Source organism: Macrotis lagotis, chromosome 2 (genome assembly GCF_037893015.1).
Source record: "Macrotis lagotis isolate mMagLag1 chromosome 2, bilby.v1.9.chrom.fasta, whole genome shotgun sequence".
Classification (NCBI taxonomy): Eukaryota; Metazoa; Chordata; class Mammalia; order Peramelemorphia; family Peramelidae; genus Macrotis; species Macrotis lagotis.
The window spans coordinates 198,970,082-198,988,284 of record NC_133659.1 but is presented as its reverse complement, the minus strand read 5'-3'; the positions used below and the strand labels follow the sequence as shown (position 1 = coordinate 198,988,284).

General features: G+C 39.3%; 1 pseudogene; it reads left to right on the top strand.

The window, feature by feature from the left end:
* The first annotated feature begins 15,903 nt into the window (after positions 1-15,903).
* LOC141511398 (ubiquitin-like protein NEDD8 pseudogene) lies at positions 15,904-16,174 on the top strand (annotated as a pseudogene).
* Positions 16,175-18,203: the final 2,029 nt, after the last annotated feature.

Below are 18,203 nucleotides of genomic sequence, written 5' to 3'. Positions count from 1 at the left end.
AGGAGAGAGAATTCAGAATCAAAATTTTAAAAGAATGTTAAATATATATTGCAAGCATACACATATATTAAATATTAAGAAAATCAAAGGGTTAGTCTGAGTCACCATCGCAATGGGATATTAATGGATGGATAATTTTAATACTTTAAGCCATTATCATTGTTGCTTTGGGTCCTTACTAATGGGACCTTGTCATTCAATCTGGTGAATCTCAAGAAAAACTCAAGGTGAGCTAAGGAAAATGACTCCTCCTCCCAAAGGGATAAAAACAATGAGGATAATAACATGTCAGAAGTTGAAGAAGAAAGAAGTGGAGAAAGGGTAATTGTATCTTAAAAGAAAGAAAACTATGGCTATTTCAGGAAAAAAAAAATACTGCCAGCCTAAAAGACTTCTGTTGCCCTACCTATCTAGCAAGCAGTTCAAGAAATCAGTTTTCCCTATCAAAAAAGTGGTTACCTGGCCAAAGCAGTTGTCATCCTAAGAAAAAATGTAGTTATCTCTACTCAGGCATCAGCCATTCCTGCTAAAGCAGCAATCCCCTTGGTCAAAGAGGCAAAAAAAAAAAAAAAAAAAAAAAAAATGGAAAGAATTAGAAAAACGAGGTCAGTGAATCTGAAGAAGATAAAGAATTTGAACCCCCAAAAGTGATGAAAATCAAATAATGCCAGCCAAACAAGATTTTGAAGATAGGGATCATGAGGAAGAGAACAATGAGGATAAAGGAATTAGGATGACTCAAAGCTGCCCTTACGAAAGCTAAGGATGAGAAACATGCAGAAGATAGTGGAAAGGAGGAGGAGGATAAAGCCAAATCTAAGATTTGTTTCAGGAGTTTTTGTGAAATAGTTACATGTCAGAGAATAGTGATCCAGTTAAATTTGGCTCATATCCAAAGTCTCCCCAAAAGGAATCAATGGAGTCTCTTCTAGGAAAAAGTGCTCAAATGTAAAAAATAATAAATGTCATATATAGGACAGCTTTTTATTTCTTGCATTACAAAAAGTGCTTAAGGTACAAAAGATTTATAAGCATGTAATAATAAATATCTAGGAGATGACAAAACATAGGGCTTAACAGACCCATTCCCTATTTACTTTCCTTTTTTTTCTGTGAATTTAAAATACTTTAATGACCTACCTTCTTGTATTTCTTCAATTTTTTTCCATCCATGTAATTTCTCCTCTTCCCTCAAACATCTTTCCCAAAAAACTGAAAGGAAAAAAAAATGAACATTTTTGCACCAAATATCAATCATCAATCAAAACATTTCCAAATGCAGTCTAGCCACAGCTCCTTCAAGGGCTCTTACATCCTTTGTAGACTCAGAAAAGAAAGTTCCAGTAAGCCAATTCCTTGGCACTGGCAACAGCAACAACAGAAACTGATAAGGTTTGTTGATAAAAATGACATTAAAGAAGCAATACCATCAGTTTTGCTGATACACCCTAAAGACCATGGGACCCTCTAACTTGAAACTGAAATTTTCTGTGTCTTCCACACTAGAATGTGAACTCCTTAAGAGCAGGGACTGTGTTCCTTTTCTATGTGTATGTCTGGTGCTTAGGTCAGTGATTTGCAAACATTAAAGATTTAATAAATATTTTGTTCACTTCTGAGTTACTATTCAGTTCTTTAAAGAACCTGGTTTAAAAAGACCAGGGTGTCCCACTCCATCCAGGACCATTTCCAGTAACTCTGATCCATATGACTCCAGAGGATCAAGTGAGCCTCATGCTTCACTTTATACAACTCCACCTTATTAAATCCATTTCAATTCCCTGTTGTGACATCACTTCCCTGATGTCATGGTCCTCCTCCATAACAACTATTCAGTCACCTGTGATTAGGGAAAGAATTACGCAGAAGAAGAAGCAACTAGGAACTTGAGATCCAGTCTCAGGATCATCTATTCTGCTTTGTGCTTGTAATATCATTGCCAAAATTCAGAGTTTCTAGATCAAAGAAAAAATACTGCAAGTAGTCAGAAAGATGTTCAAACAATACCTTCCCCTCTCAGGTAATTTATCATCTAGTAGGGATGTATCTTATATGTACCTAATATTTGCGTGTTGTTTCTTCCTATTAGATTGCATGCCTTTCTTTGAATCTTTTGTGTTTATCTAAATGTCTGACACATTGTAAGATCTATTATGGGTGCTTGTTTACTGACCAAGGAACCACATCACTTGCAACCAACACTATAAATGAGAGGAAAACTTGGCAAGGGCTGTTCCAAAAGGCAAAAGACAAAAAGCTTAAACCTAAAAAATAACTTGTCCAGCAAAGCTGAATATAACTATAAATGGAGAAAAAGGAATATTTAGTGAAATGGAACACTTATATTGCTGATGAAGTAACCATTAAGCAGTTTGAAATGCAAACATGGAAGTAAAAGAAACATGAGTATTTGGAAAGTGTTTGTAGTCGAATGGAGAAGAAGCAACAAGTGTTTCCTCAGAACCTTGTCTTCTAAGGACATTGAGTAAACAAACCAAAAGGCCAGGGAAGTGTTTTATTATATTTGTTATATTTCAAAGTTTTGTTTTACTTTAATGATCTTAAGAGAAAAAAAGAAAAAGATACACACCAGGGGAGAAAGAGGTAGGGGTGAATACTATCTTAAGTAGTTGAGTTGCTAAAGTAATAAGGAGGAAGATGGAGGGGAAAGAAGGAAACACGTGAACCTTATTGTCATCTGAACTTGACAAAAGAGTATTAAATTCTTCACCAAACCAAAAGAGAACAGGGAGAAGGGAGGAAAGGATTAAAAGGGAGGGTAGATTCAAAAAGCTAAGGGACTCAGAGGAGTTAGAGCACTGGACCAGGGGTCAGAAAGATGTGAACTCTTTCTGAGTACAAATCTGGCCTCTGGCACTTTGTTAGGGTGACCTTGGCCAAGTCATTTAACCCTGTTTGTCTCAGTTTCTTCATCTGTAAAATAAACTCGAGAAAGAAATGGCAAACCACTTCAGTATATTTGTCAAGAAAACTCCAAATGAAGTTTCAGAGTTAGATATGACAGAACAGCAACAGATTCTGAAGAGGAAGGGATTCCATTTATCTCATATAATTTAGAACTACAAAAATAAATGTGCAAATATGGAAGAAGAGATAGGAAAATATGGAACCTTGGTTTCATGTGACCTTGCTAGGTGGCATACTAGATAGAGCACACTGGACTGGAAAATGGGAAGATTTGATTTCACATCCTCCCTTGGACACTCTCTGTGTGACCCTGACCAAGTGATTGAATGTCAGTCTACCTCAGTTTCATTATCTAAAAAATGGGAAGTAGTCAGAACCTACTTTCTAAAATTGCTGTGTGGATCAAATGAGATGTTTATAAAGTGCTTTGCAAAGCTTAAAATGCTATAGAAGTGCTAGATATGATTATATATTTGAACTAGATAGAGGGGGACTAAATACGTAAGCATAGTTACAGAGTTTGGTGAAAAATTCATTACTCACCAGCGAATATAGTGAGGACAGAGAGAGAGATGTGGGATTAGTCATAAGCAAAACAATTTAGAGTGTAGAACATGGAAAGGTATAGTTGAAAATAAAAAGAAAGGGCAATAAATCTTTGACTGGGATTAGGAAAGTTATAGAATGGAAGTAGATTGCCTAAAATATAGATCATGAGTATAGAATTCAATCCTCTCTTAATACCCTCCTCTTCATTATAAAGAAAGGAACTATAGTTAGAGAGGGAAAAGTGTATGAGAATATGGTAAAGGGAAAAGCCCAATTAAAGATAAAAATAATAATTTTTGAACACAAATAAGACAAACGCCCTTGAAAAAGGAAGACAGTAACAGAATGGATTAGAAAGTAGAATCCAAAAATACGCTATTTAAAAGAAACACTTGAAATGGACAAATGCAAGCACAGTTTAAATACATAGCTATAGCAAAATATATTATGCTTCAGATGGACTCAAAAAATAGATATTGCATTTCTACTCTTAGACAAAGCAACAGTAAAAGTAGACTTAATTAAAAAAGATATAACAAACATGGTAGACTCTGAACCAACCCTCTCAGGGCTAGGTCTATTACTTCTCACCTTCATAGTCCTAAGGCACCCTGAAGGATTGGGATGGCTTTAACTACCGGCTTGAACCCCAACAATTGGGTTACCCCTCCCCTTTAATGAATACTATCCTGGTTCCATTTGGGTTTTTTTGTTTGTTTGTTTTAGGTTTTTGCAAGGCAAATGGGGTTTAAGTGCTTGCCCAAGGCCACACAGCTAGGTAATTATTAAGTGTCTGAGACCGGATTTGAACCCAGGTACTCTTGACTCCAGGGCCGGTGCTTTATCCATTGCCACCTAGCCGCCCCCATCCTGGTTCTATTTAACCATTTAATGCTGAATGACTTTTTGGGGCAGCTAGGGTGGTAGAGTGGATAGAGCACTGGCCCTGGAGTCAGGACCATCTGAATTCAAATCCAACCTCAGACATTTAATAATTACCTAGCTGTGTGACCTTGGACAAGTCACTTAATCCCATTGCCTTGCAAAAAATTAAAAAAAAAAACACACTGAATGACTTTTAAAAGGGATATTTACTATGTTAAACATGTTTGTACACATTTAGCCTGTAATGGGTTGCTTGCTGTCATGGGGAGGGGGTGAGGCAAGGGAGGGAGATAGAAAAATGTGAAACTCAAAAGCTTATAAAAAAGATGAATGTTGAAACCATCTTTGCATGTAATTGATAAAATAAAATAATATTAAAAAAGATATTTATTTGCAGATAGAACCTCAGACATTTCTTTCAACAATCAGGGAGGGGCAGCTAGGTGGTACAGTGGATAGAACACCAACCCTGGAGTCAGGAGGACCTGAGTTCAGACACTTAATAATTACCTAACTGTGTGACCTTGGGCATGTCACTTAACCCCATTGCCTTGCAAAAAACCAAAAAAAAAAATAAAAACAAAAGTATGACAGGGTCAGAAATCTCTCCCTATACCAACTCAGTCTCTGAGGGGAAGATGGGATTAGGCTTATAATTAATTTCAGTACCTATATAGCTTTCCTCTTCTTCACATTTAACAGTACCTCTCCATCACTAGGGAGGAAATAGCATTGGTTCCATCAATTTCTTGTTTCTCCATTGCCATGTACTATATTTTCTCTCTCCTTTCACTCTGACTCTGCTGTAGGGTTGCTGAGTGGCGCAGCAGACAGCCCTGGTCCTAGAGCCAAGAAGCCCTGAGCCCCCATACCACCCCTTAGGCCCAGAATCCACCTGGCCCTATGGTCCTGGGCAGGCCATCCAATCCCAGCCCCTTGCAAGAAGTAAAAAAGAAAATGTGTTATATCTGACCACTGTCCCCCCATGGTCCATCCTCTCCTCCTTTATTCACATCCCCACCCCTTCCCCCTGCTCCCCCCTCCTTACTCCAGTTGTCTATACCCCATTGAGTATATTTGCTGTTTCCTCTCCTAGCAATCTCTGATGAGAGCAAAGGTTCCCTCATGCCCTCTTGCCTCCCCCCTTCCATATCATTGCAATAGCTCATTTTAATAAAAAAACTTATTATGTGAAATATCTTGGACTATTCCCCCTCTCCTTTTTCTTTCTCCCATTCCATTTCCCTTTTTGTCCTATTGACTCCATTTTTACACCATATTTTATCTTCAAATTCAGCTTTCTCCTGTGCTTCAACTATAAAAGCTCCCTCTACCTGCTCTATTAACTGAGAAGGTTCATATGAATATTATCAGTATCATTTTTCTATACATGCAGTTCATCCTCATTAAGTCTCTCATATTTCCCCCCTCTCCTCCAATTTCCATGCTTCACCTGAGTCCTGTATCTGAAGATCAAACCCTCTGTTCAGCTCTGGCCATTCCGAAAGGAACCTTTGAAATTCCCCTGGTTCATTGAAAGTCCATCTTTTTCCCTGGAAGAGGACATTCAGCCTTGCTGGGTAGTTCATTCTTGGCTGCATTCTAAGGTCTTTTGCCTTCCGGTATATTGTATTCCAAGCCCTACGAGCTTCCAATGTAGCTGCTGCTAAGTCCTGTGTGATCCTGACTGCAGCTCCACGACATTTGAACTGTGTCCTTCTGGCTGTTTGTAATATTTTCTCTTTGACTTGGGAGTTCTGGAACTTGGCTATAATATTCCTGGGGGTTGGTTTTTTGGGATCTCTTTCTTGGGAGATCGGTAGATTCTCTCCATTTCTATTTTGCCCTCTGCTTCTAGAATACCAGGGAAATTTTCCTGTAGTAATTCTTTGAAAATGATGTCAAGGCTCTTTTCCTGATCATGACTTTCAGGTATTCCAATAATTTTTAAATTATCTTTCCTAAGTCTGTTTTCCATATCAGTTGTTTTTCCAATGAGATATTTCACATTTTCTTCTAATTTTTCATTTTTTTGGTTTTGAAGTATTGATTCCTGATTTCTGGTAAATTCATCAATGTCCCTGAATTCTATTCTTTGTCTGAAGGATTTGTTCTCCTCAGAGAGTTTTCTTATCTCTTTTTCCATCTGGCCAATTTTGCTTTTTAAAGCATTCTTCTCCTCAATAACTTTTTGAACTGTTTTATCCATTTGACCTAAGCTGTTTTTTAGCATGTTATTTTCTTCAGCATTTTTTTGGATTTCCTTGACTAAGCTGCTGACTTCATTTTCATGTTTTTCCTGCATCTCTCTCCTTTCTTTTCCCAGTTTTTCTTCCAACTCCCTCATTTGATTTTCAAGGTCTTTTTTGAGCTCTATCATAGCCTGATCCCAATTTCTGTTTTTCTTGGAGTCTTTAGATGCAGGAGCTTGTGCTTCCTCATCTTCAGACTGAGTATTTTGATCCTTCTTGGGCTCATTTGCAAAATATTTCTCAATGGTCTTCCTCTTGTTTCTTTGCTTGTTCATTTTCCCAGCCTAAGCCTGTTTTTTGGGGTGCTTCCTGAGCTTTTGGGACACTCCCACAAGGGTCTCAGTGGGTGAGGTTCTGTCCTCCCTCCTGGTCTGTGAATGACCATAAGTGCCCCCCTCTGCCACAGGGCCAAGATGGGGGGGCCCTGCTGTTCTATGGGGGAGCCTAGACTGTGATCAGGATCTGAATGTGGTCAGAGCCCCAGAGTCCTGTTCCAGAGGCAGAGGACAGAGCTCTGCAGTCTCTCTCTCTTCACTCCCCTCCCTCAGCTCAATGGGCTCATGCCCTGGGGGCTCCTGCTTACTGGCTTCTCCTGCTTCTGTTCCTGGATCTGGGCTGAAGAAAGACCAAGCTGCTGGCTGTGTGCCCTGAGGGCTGGGCTCCAGGTGCTCGCTCTGGCAGAGGTCCCCCGCTGTTCCCCCACTTTGTGCCCAGTGCTCCCAGGGTTTCAGCTCAGGAGACTCCCCCGCTGCTGTGAGCTGTGGCTCCCAGGGCCTTGGGGCTGCCTCCGGGAGGCTGAAGTTCTTTCGCTCTGGCGGGCCACCCCTCTGGCGGGCAGCCCCTCCAACCCGGGGGAGCAGAGCCTTTCTGCTCTTTTCCAGGTTACCTTGAGTAGGAGAACTGCCTCACTGGGTCCCTTTGTGGGTTCTGTCTCTTGAAAGTTTAGAGTCCTTAGTTTATGAGTTTTTATCAGAGAGCTCCTAAGACTCGATCCCTTCATGTCGCCATCTTGGCTCTGCCCCTCCTCCACCAATTTCTTGTATAGATTTGGCATGGTTGCCATATGAATTCTTCTCTTTGTTTGGAATTCAAAGGTTGTTCTCTAGGGAGCCCTATGCAAAATGTGAAAAGGAGTCTGAGGTCCAATTTCCATGGTTTGCTCTCCTGATCTTTCAAAATTCCCAAGATCAGATAAGACATTTCTTTCACTGAATGCCATGAGTGAAGTCACTGAAAATCTTATAAAAGTATATGAAGCAAAATAAAAGTAAATACAGCAAGTGTTCAAAATCATTGTTAATGAAAGAAATGCTAATTAAAACAGTTCTCACTTATAATGAAAAATAGTTTAAAAAATTGAAGGGGGGTTTGAAAAAATAAGCATTCTGACATGCTTTTGGTAGAACTAAATGGGTTTAGCTATTTCCGAAAGCAATTTGGAACTATGCCTGCAAAATCTTTGAACTATCTACACTCTTTAAAATAGTAAGACCACCATGTACTGTAAAGAGATCAAACAAAGAATTAAAAAAACCCATAGTTACAAAAATATGTATAGTGGTTCTTTTTGTAATACTAAAGAACTAAAAATAAAGGGAACTGGGAAATGGTGAAACAAGTGATATATAAATAAAATGGAATATTATTGTCTCCCAAGAAATGAAAAAAAGGATGGTTTCAGAACAGTTTGAGAAGATGTGCAAACATCCACAGAGTGAAATGAGTGGACCCAGGAAAACAATCTATATTACAACAACATTGTAAAGACAGCTTTGAAATACTTAATAACTCTGATCAATGACCAACAAAATTCTAGAGAATATCTGATGAAGAACACTGCTGACTGAGGGAAGATGGATCCAAGGTACAGAATTAATCGTACATTTTGGGGATGAAACAAATGTGTGCATTTGCCTGACTAAGTTACAAAGGTTGTATTTTTCCTTATTGGGAAGGGGAATAATAATGTTGTCACAGAATTAAAAAGAAATAAAAGGGACATTAAACTACCTTGAAGAGGCACAGAGAGAATAAATAGGCTATCTTTGAAAGTAACTTGTTAGGGGCAGAGCCAAGATGGCGACAAGAAAGGATCGAGTCTTAGGTGCTCTCTGATAAAACTTCAAAACTAAGGACTCTAACTAAACTTTTGAGAGCCAGAACCCACAAAAGGACCCAAAGAGGCAGTTCTCCTACTCAAGGTAACCTGGAAAAGAGCAGAAAGGCTCTGCTCCCCGGGATCGGAGAGGCGGCCCACCAAAGGGGTGGCCCACCAGAGCGAAAGAACTTCAGCCTCCCGGAGGCAGCCCCAAGGCCCTGGGAGCCACAGCTCACAGCAGCGGGGGAGTCCCCTGAGCTGCACCCCGGAGAGCACTGGGCACAAAGTGGGGGAACAGCGGGGGACCTCTGCCAGAGCGAGCATCTGGAGCCCAGCCCTCAGGGCACACAGCCAGCAACTTGGTCTTTCTTCAGCCCAGATCCAGGAACAAAAGCAGGAGAAGCCAGTAAGCAGGAGCCCCCAGGGCATGAGCCCATTGAGCTGAGGGAGGGGAGTGAAGAGAGACTGCAGAGCTCTGTCCTCTGCCTCTGGAACAGGACTCTGGGGCTCTGACCACATTCAGATCCTGATCGCAGTCTAGGCCCCCCCATAGAACAGCAGGCCCCCCCACCTCAGCCCCATGGCAGAGGGGGGCACTTATGGTCATTCACAGACCAGGAGGGAGGACAGAGCCTCACACACTGGGACCCTTGTGGGAGTGTCCCAAAAGCTCAGGAAGCACCCCCAAAACAGGCTTAGGCTGGGAAAAGGAGTAAGCAGAGAAAAAAGAGGAACACCATTGAGAAATACATTATCTATGATCCCAAGAAGGATCAAAATACTCAGTCTGAAGATGAGGAAGCACAAGCTCCTGCATCTAAAGACTCCAAGAAAAACAGAAATTGGGCTCAGGCTATGATAGAGCTCAAAAAAGACTTTGAAAATCAAATGAGGGAGATAGAAGAAAAACTGGGAAAAGAAATGAGAAAGATGCAGGAAAAACATGAAAATGAAGTCAGCAGCCTAATCAAGGAAATCCAAAAAAAATGCTGAAGAAAATAGCATGCTAAAAACCAGCTTAGGTTAAATGGATAAAACAGTTCAAAAAAGTTATTGAGGAGAAGAATGCTTTAAAAAGCAAAATTGGCCAGATGGAAAAAGCGATAAGAAATCTCTCTGAGGAGAACAAATCCTTCAGACAAAGAATAGAATTCAGGGAGATTGAGATGAATTTACCAGAAATCAGGAATCAATACTTCAAAACCAAAAAAAATGAAAAATTAGAAGAAAATGTGAAATGTCTCATTGAAAAAACAACTGATATGGAAAACAGACTTAGGAAAGATAATTTAAAAATTATTGGAATACCTGAAAGTCATGATCAGGAAAAGAGCCTTGACATCATTTTCAAAGAATTACTACAGGAAAATTGCCCTGATATTCTAGAAGCAGAGGGCAAAATAGAAATGGAGAGAATCCACCAATCCCCCTGAAAAAGTGATTCCCCCAAAACCAACCCCTAGGAATATTATAGCCAAGTTCCAGAACTCCCAAGTCAAAGAGAAAATATTACAAGCAGCCAGAAGGACACAGTTCAAATATCGTGGAGCTGCAGTCAGGATCACACAGGACTTAGTGGCAACTACATTGGAAGCTCATAGGGCTTGGAATATAATATACCAGAAGGCAAAAGAGCTTAGAATGCAGCCAAGAATGAACTACCCAGCAAGGCTGAATGTCCTCTTCCAGGGAAAAAGATGGACTTTCAATGAACCAGGGGAATTTCAAATGTTCCTGTTGGAATGGCCAGAGTTGAACAGAAGGTTTGACCTTCAGATACAGGACTCAGGTGAAGCATAGAGAGTGGAGGAGAAGGGGAAAATATGGGGGACTTAATGATGATGAACTACATGCATTCCTGTATAGAAAAATGACACTGATAATACTCATATGAACCTTCTCAGTTAATAGAGCAGGTAGAGGGAGCTTTTATAGTTGAAGCACAGGAGAAAGCTGAATTCGAAGATAAAATGTGGTGTAAAAATGGAGTCAATAGAAAAAAAGGGAAATGTAATGGCAGAAAGAAAAACGAGAGGGGGAATAGGCCAAGATATTTCATATAATAAGATTTTTCTTTATTACCATGAGCTATTGCAATGATATGGAAGGGGAGAGGCAAGGGAGAATGAGGGAAACTTTGCTCTCATTAGAGGTGGCTAGGAGAGGAAACAGCATATATACTCAATGGGGTATAGGCATCTGGAGTAAGAAGGAAAGGGGGGGACAGGGAAAGGTGGGGGATGTGAGTCATAGAGGAGAGGATGGACCATGGGGGGATGGTGGTCAGATATGACACATTTTCTTTTTTTACTTCTTGCAAGGGGCTGGGATTGGAAGGCCTGTCCAGGACCATAGGGCCAGGTGGGTGTTGGGCCTAAGGGGTGGTATGGTGGCTCAGGGCCTCTTGGCCCCAGGACCAGGGATCTGTCTGCTGTGCCACTCAGCTACCCTACAGCAGAGTCAGAGTGAAAGGAGAGAGAAAATATAGTATGTGGTAGTGGAGAAATATGAAAGGAGGAAGTTGCAATCAGCAATGGCAACAGTGGAAAAATGTGGAAGTAACTTTTGTGATGGACTTACCATAGAGAATGTGATCCACCCATGACAGAGTTGGTGTTGGAACAAAGACTGAAGCACATTTTTTATTATTATTATTTGGGGGAGGGTGCAGGGCAAATGGGGCTGGGTGGCCTGCCTGGTGCCACATAGCAGGGTGATCTTTGGGTGTCTGAGGCCAGATTTGGACCCAGGTGTTCCTGGCTCAAGGGCCAATGCTCTATCCGCCACGCAGCCACCCCTACTATTATTACTATTTTATTTTATTTTGGGTCTTTTTTTCTTCTTTTTGGTTTTTGTAGGGCAGTGAGGATCAGGTGGCTTGCATATCACACAGCTGGGTGATTGTTGGGTCTACGGGGTGGGCTCGGGTGCTTGTGGTTCCAGGGTTGGTGCTTCATCCATTGTGCCACCTGGCCATACCTACAATTATAACTATTTTTTTTTGTTTTAATTTTTTTCTCTCCCCTTTACTTTATCACTCAAGTAAGTCTATATTCATGGGGGGGAGGGGGTATTTTGTTTACTCTTAAACAAGAATATTTTATTAATGTAAAAAACATTTGTACAAAATGAGAATAAAAAAATAAAATTAAAATAAATAAATTAAAATTAAAATTAAAAAAAAAAGAAAGTAACTTGTTGGGGTGGTTAGGTGGAGTCCTTAATCTTCACTAGTCTCATTTATATAAATAGAGAAATAGGCTTTAGGGAAGTCATAAACTCAATGCTATTCAACTAGAGTCTATTACATTTGCAAGATCAGGAAGAGCAACAGTGACTAGCTTGACAACTTTAGTTTAGTTTTCATTGTAAGATGCCAAATACCATAAAATTTGCCTTCCTCATTGGCTACATAAGATTGCTGCAAAGTAGTTGGCAGTATCAAAGCATTATGATCTCTTTAATCTCCATCATTAGGTAGCAAATACTTTTTAATTCTTTCTAGATCTGATATTGTTTGCTGATGACCATATGGGATGACTTGGAGGATTTCTATTTGACTCCAGCTATAATAACCAGAATAGAGGTTGCCATAAATTTCTACAGAGATAAAAATTCTCAAGAAGTCATAATACCTCTTCCCAAAATATACACAGATTAATTCTCCAGTTCCATTATATACCCACTACTACTGTAATCCAGAAGGGGGATTTTCTACTAACTCCCATCTGAGAAAATGTGTCCCACTTCTTTTTGTGATCTTTCCACCAAACTCCATTATGAAAATGAGACCCATTGGAGGTACTGGAATGATAAGTAATCTGATTCCCAGTGCCCAGTAGTCTTTATATATATTGCTATCCTCTTTCTCTTCCCTTTTTAAAAATTTTTTTATTTATTCAAGACTATGGAATTAAGAGACTTGGCCAGGGTCACACAGTTAGGCAATTATGAAGTGTCTGAGGCAGGATTTGAACTCACATACACCTGATTCCAGGGCTAATACTCTATCACTGCACCAACTAGCTGCCTCTCTCTTTCTCATCTCTTTCTTAGCCATTGTAACTTTGGCATATGGTTCCTTTTTTTTTGAAAGATTTTATTTATTTTGAATTTTATAATTTCCCCCCCTAATCTTGCTTCCCTCCCCCAACCCCCCACAGAAGTCAGTCTGTTAGTCTTTATATTGTTTCCATGGTATGCATTGATTTAAGTTGAATATGATGAGAGAGAAATCATATCCTTAAGGAAGAAAGATAAAGTATGAGATATAGCAGAATTACATAATAAAATAATATTTAAAAAAAAATTAAAGGTAATAGTCTTTGGTCTTTGTTCAAACGCCACAATTCTTTCTCAAGATACAGATGGCATTCTCTGTCACAGTTATCATAAAATTGTGCCTGATTGTCACCCTGTTGGTATGAGCAAGTCCATTAAGTTTGATTATCACCCCCATGTTGCTGTTAGGGTGTACAATGTTCTTCTGGATCTGCTCATCTTGCTCAGCATCAGTTCATGCAATTCCTTCCATCCTTCCCTGAATTCCCATCCGTCCTGGTTTCTAATAGAACAATAGTGCTCCATGACATACATATACCACAGTTTGTTAAGCCATTCCCCAATTGAAGGTCATTCACTTAATTTCCAATTCTTTGCCTCCAAAAATAGGGCTGCTATTAATATTTTTGTACAAGTGATGTTTTTACCCTTTTTCATCAACTCTTCAGGGCATAGACCCAGCAGTGGTATTGCTGGATCAAAGGGTATGCACAGTTGCCCTTTGGGCATAATTCCAAATTGCTTTCCAGAAAGGTTGGATAAGTTCACAGCACCACTAACAATGTATTAGTGTCCCAGATTTCCTACATCTCTTGCAACATTGATCATTTTCCTTTCTGGTCATATTGGCCAACCTCAGAGATACTTTAATTTGCATTTCTCTAATAAGTAGTGATTTAGAGCAATTTTTCATGTGACTATGGATTGCTTTGATTTCCTCATCTGTAAATTGCCTTTGAATATCCTTTGACCATTTGACAATTGGGGAATGGCTTTTTTTTTTTATAAATTTGACTCAGTTCTCTGTATAATTTAGAGATGAGTCCTTTGTCAGAAATACTAGCTGTAAAAATTGTTTCCCAATTTACTACATTTCTTTTGATCTTGGTTACAGTGGTTTTGTCTATGCAAAACCTTTTTAATTTAATGTAATCAAAATTGTCTAGTTTTTTTTCATTTTTTTTTGTAAGGCAATGGGGTTAAGTGACTTGCCCAAGGTCACATGGCTAGGTAATTATTAAGTGTCTGAGGCTGGATTTGAACTCAGGTACTCCTGACTCTAGGTCTGGTGCTCTATCCACTGGGCAACCTAGCCACCCTCCTAGTTTGTTTTTAATGATGTTCTACATCTCTTCCTGGGACATAAACTGCTTCCCTTTCCATAGATCTGACAGGTAAACTATTCCTTAACCTCCTAATTTTCTTATAATATTGTTTTTTATGTATAAATCCTGTATCCATTATGATCTTATCTTGGTATAGGGTATAAGGTGGTCTAATCCAAGTTTCTAACCTCCAATTTTTCCAACAGTTTTTATTGAAGAGAGAGATTTTATCCCAATAGCTGGACTCTTTGGGTTTATCAAACAGCAGATTACTATAATCATTTCCTGCTATTGTACCTAGTCTATTCCACTGGTCTACCACTCTATTTCTTAGCCAATACCAGACAGTTTTGATGACTGATGCTTTATAATATAATTTTAGATCTGGTAGGGCCAAGCCATCTTCTTTTGCACTTTTTTTCATTAAATCCCTGGAAATTCTTGACTTTTTATTTCTCCATATGAATTTACTTACAATTTTTTCTGACTCATTAAAGTAATTTTTTTGGAATTTTGCACTAAGCAAGTAGTTTAATTTTGGTATAATTGTCATTTTTATTATATTAGCTCAGCCTATCCATGAACAGTTGATATTTGCCCAGTTATTTAAATCTGATTTTATTTGTGTGGGAAGTGTTTTGTAATTGTTTTCAAAAAGTTTCTGAGTCTACCTTGGCAGGTAGACTCCCAGGTATTTTATATTGTCTGAAGTTTATTTGAATGGGATTTCTCTTTCTAGCTCTTTCTGCTCATCTTGCTAGTCAAATATAAAAATGTTGAGGATTTATGAGGATTTATTTTATATCCTGTGACTTTGCTTAAGTTGGTAATTATTTCTAGTAGTTTTTGCGATGATTTTTTGAAATTCTCTAGGTATCCCATCATGTCATCTGCAGAGTGAGAGTTTTGTCTCTTCCTTCCCAAGTCTAATTCCTTCAATTTCTTTCTCTTCTCTTATTGCTGAAGCTAACATTTCTAATACAATATTGAATACTAGTGGTGATAATGGGCATTCTTGTTTCACCCCTGATTTTATTGGGAATGCCTCTAACCTATTCCCATTGCATGTAATGTTTGTTGATGGTTTCAGATAGATGTTGCTTATTATTCTTTTTTTGCCTCCATTTATAGTTCTTTTTTTAATTAAAGATTTTATTTATTTTGAGTCTTACAATTCCCCCCTCTCCCAACCCCACAGAAGGCAATGGGTCAGTCTTTACATTGTTTCTATGGTATACATTGATCCAAATTGAGTGTGATGAGAGAGAAATCATAGCCTTAAGGAAGAAATATAAAGTATAAGAGATAAAAAGATCAGTCAATAAGAAGATATCTGGTTTTTTCCTCCTAAATTCAAGGTAATAGTCCTTGGTTTTTGTTCAACTCCACAGTTGTTTCTTTGGTTACAGATGGTATTCTCCATTGCAGAGAGTCCCCAATTATCCCTGATTGTTGCACTGATGGAATGAGCAGGTCCATCAAGGTTGATCATCACTCCCATGTTGCTGTTAGGGTATACAGCTGTTTTTCTGGTTCTGTTCATCTCACTCAGCAACAGTTCATGCAAATCCCTCAAAGCTTCCCTGAATTCCCATCCCTCCTGGTTTCTAATAGAACAATAGTGTTTCATGACATGCATATACCACAGTTTGCTAAGCCATTCCCCAACTGAAGGACATTTACTTGATTTCCAATTCTTTGCTACCACAAACAGGGCTGCTATGAATATTTTTGTACAAGTGATATTTTTGGTCCTAGAGGGTGGTGGCAGCGGCGGCGGCAGCAGCATCTGCCATTTATCCACAAGAGGCTCGGCTACTGGGGGAAGATGCTGATCAAAGTGAAGATGCTGACAGGAAAGGAAATTGAGATCGACATTGAACCCACAGATAAGGTGGAACGAATCAAAGAGCGAGTAGAAGAGAAGGAAGGAATTCCTCCACAGCAGCGACTCATCTACAGTGGCAAACAGATGAATGACGAGAAGACAGCTGCTGATTACAAGATCCAAGGGGGCTCAGTCCTTCATTTGGTTTTGGCTCTTCCTGGGGGAGGTGGCCTTGGGTGGTGATGGATTTCCCCCCCCTACTTAATTTTATTTTTTTAGTTTTTGCAAGGCAATGGAGTTATAAGTGGCTTGCCCAAGGCCACATAGCTAGGTAATTATTAAGTGTCTGAGGCCGGATTTGAACTCAGGTACTCCTGACTCCAGGGCCGGTGCTCTATTCACTGTGCCACCTAGCCGCCCCTCCCCCTACTTTATCCCCTTACCCCATCACTCATAATGATACACCATAAACCCTTCTACTTCCTGGAACAAGAGAACCACCACTTCCTCCCCAGGACAGATGCCCAGGTGTTTCTGTCTGTTGCTGGGAAGTCTGTGAGGACCCCAGAATCTAGCCTTCTAGGCCTGCGGGGCTCTTTGCTAGCTGTTGGTTTTTAGTTTGTGGTCTCGACTGCCCTTTCCCTCATGGCTGTGTCCTGGTTGTTAATAAAGATGTTTCCCAGCCTCAAAAAAAAAAAGTGATATTTTTACCCTTTTTCATCATCTCTTCAGGGTATAGACCTAGTAGTGGTATTGCTGGATCAAAAGCTATGCACATTTTTGTTGCCCTTTGGGCATAGTTCCAAATTTCTCTCCAGAAAGGTTGAATGAGTTCACAGCTCCACCAACAATATAATAGTGTCCCCGGATTTCCCACAACTCTTCCAACAATGATCATTATCCTTTCTGGTCATATTGGTCAATCTGAGAGGTATGAAGTAGTACCTCAGAGAAGTTTTAATTTGCATTTCTCTAATAAGTAATGATTTAGAGCAGTTTTTCTTATGACTATGGATTGCTTTGATCTCATCTGTAAATTGCCTTTGCACATCCTTTGACCATTTGTCAATTGCGGAATGACTTCTTTTAAAAAAAACAATGTGGCTCAGTTCTCTGTATATTTTAGAAATGAGTCCTTTGTCAGAAACATTAGTTGTAAGGATTATTTCCCAGTTTACTGCATTTCTTTTGATCTTGGTTACAGTGGTTTTGTCTGTGCAAAAGTTTTTTAATTTAATGTAATTGAAATCATCTAGTTTTTCTTTTTTTAAAATTTTTGCAAGGCAAATGGGGTTAAAGTGGCTTGCCCAAGGCCACACAGCTAGGTAATTATTAAGTGTCTGAGGCTGGATTTGAACTCAGGTACTCCTGACTCCAGGGCCGGTGCTCTATGCACTGTACCACCTAGCCACCCTATCTAGTTTGTTTTTAGTGATGTTCTCCATATCTTCCTTAGTCATAAGCTGCTTCCCTTGCCATAGATCTGACAGGTAAACTAGTCCTTGATCTTCTAATTTGCTTATAGTATTGTTTTTTTATGTCTAAATCTTGTATCCATTTGGATCTTATCTTGGTATAGGGTGTGAGGTGCTGGTCTAATCTAAGTTTTTTCCATACTAACTTCTAATTTTCCCAGTAGTTTTTATCAAAGAGAAAATTTTTATCCCAATAGCTGAACTCTTTGGGTTTATCAAACAGCAGATTACGATAATCATTTCCGGCTATTGCACCTAGTCTATACCACTGGTCTACCACTCTATTTCTTAGCCAATACCAGACAGTTTTGATGACAGATGCTTTATAATATAATTTTAGATCAGGTAGGGCTAAGCCCCCTTCTTTTGCACTTTTTTCATTGAATCCCTGGAAATTCTTGACTTTTTATTTCTTCATATGAATTTACTTACAATTTTTTTCTGACTCATTAAAGTAATTTTTTTTTTGGAATTTTGATTGTTATGGCATTAAACAGGTAGTTTAGTTTTGGTAGAATTGTCATTTTTATTATATTAGCTCTACCTGTTCATGAGCAGTTGATGTCTGCCCAGTTATGATTTTATTTGTGTGAGAAGTGTTTTGTAATTGTTTTCAAAAAGTTTCTGAAGGGGTGGCTAGGTGGCATAGTGGATAAAGCACCGGCCCTGGAGTCAAGAGTACCTGGGTTCAAATCCAGTCTCAGACACTTAATAATTACGTAGCTGTGTGGCCTTGGGCAAGCCACTTAACCCCATTTGCCTTGCAAAAACCTAAAAAAAAAAAAAAGAAAATTTCTGAGT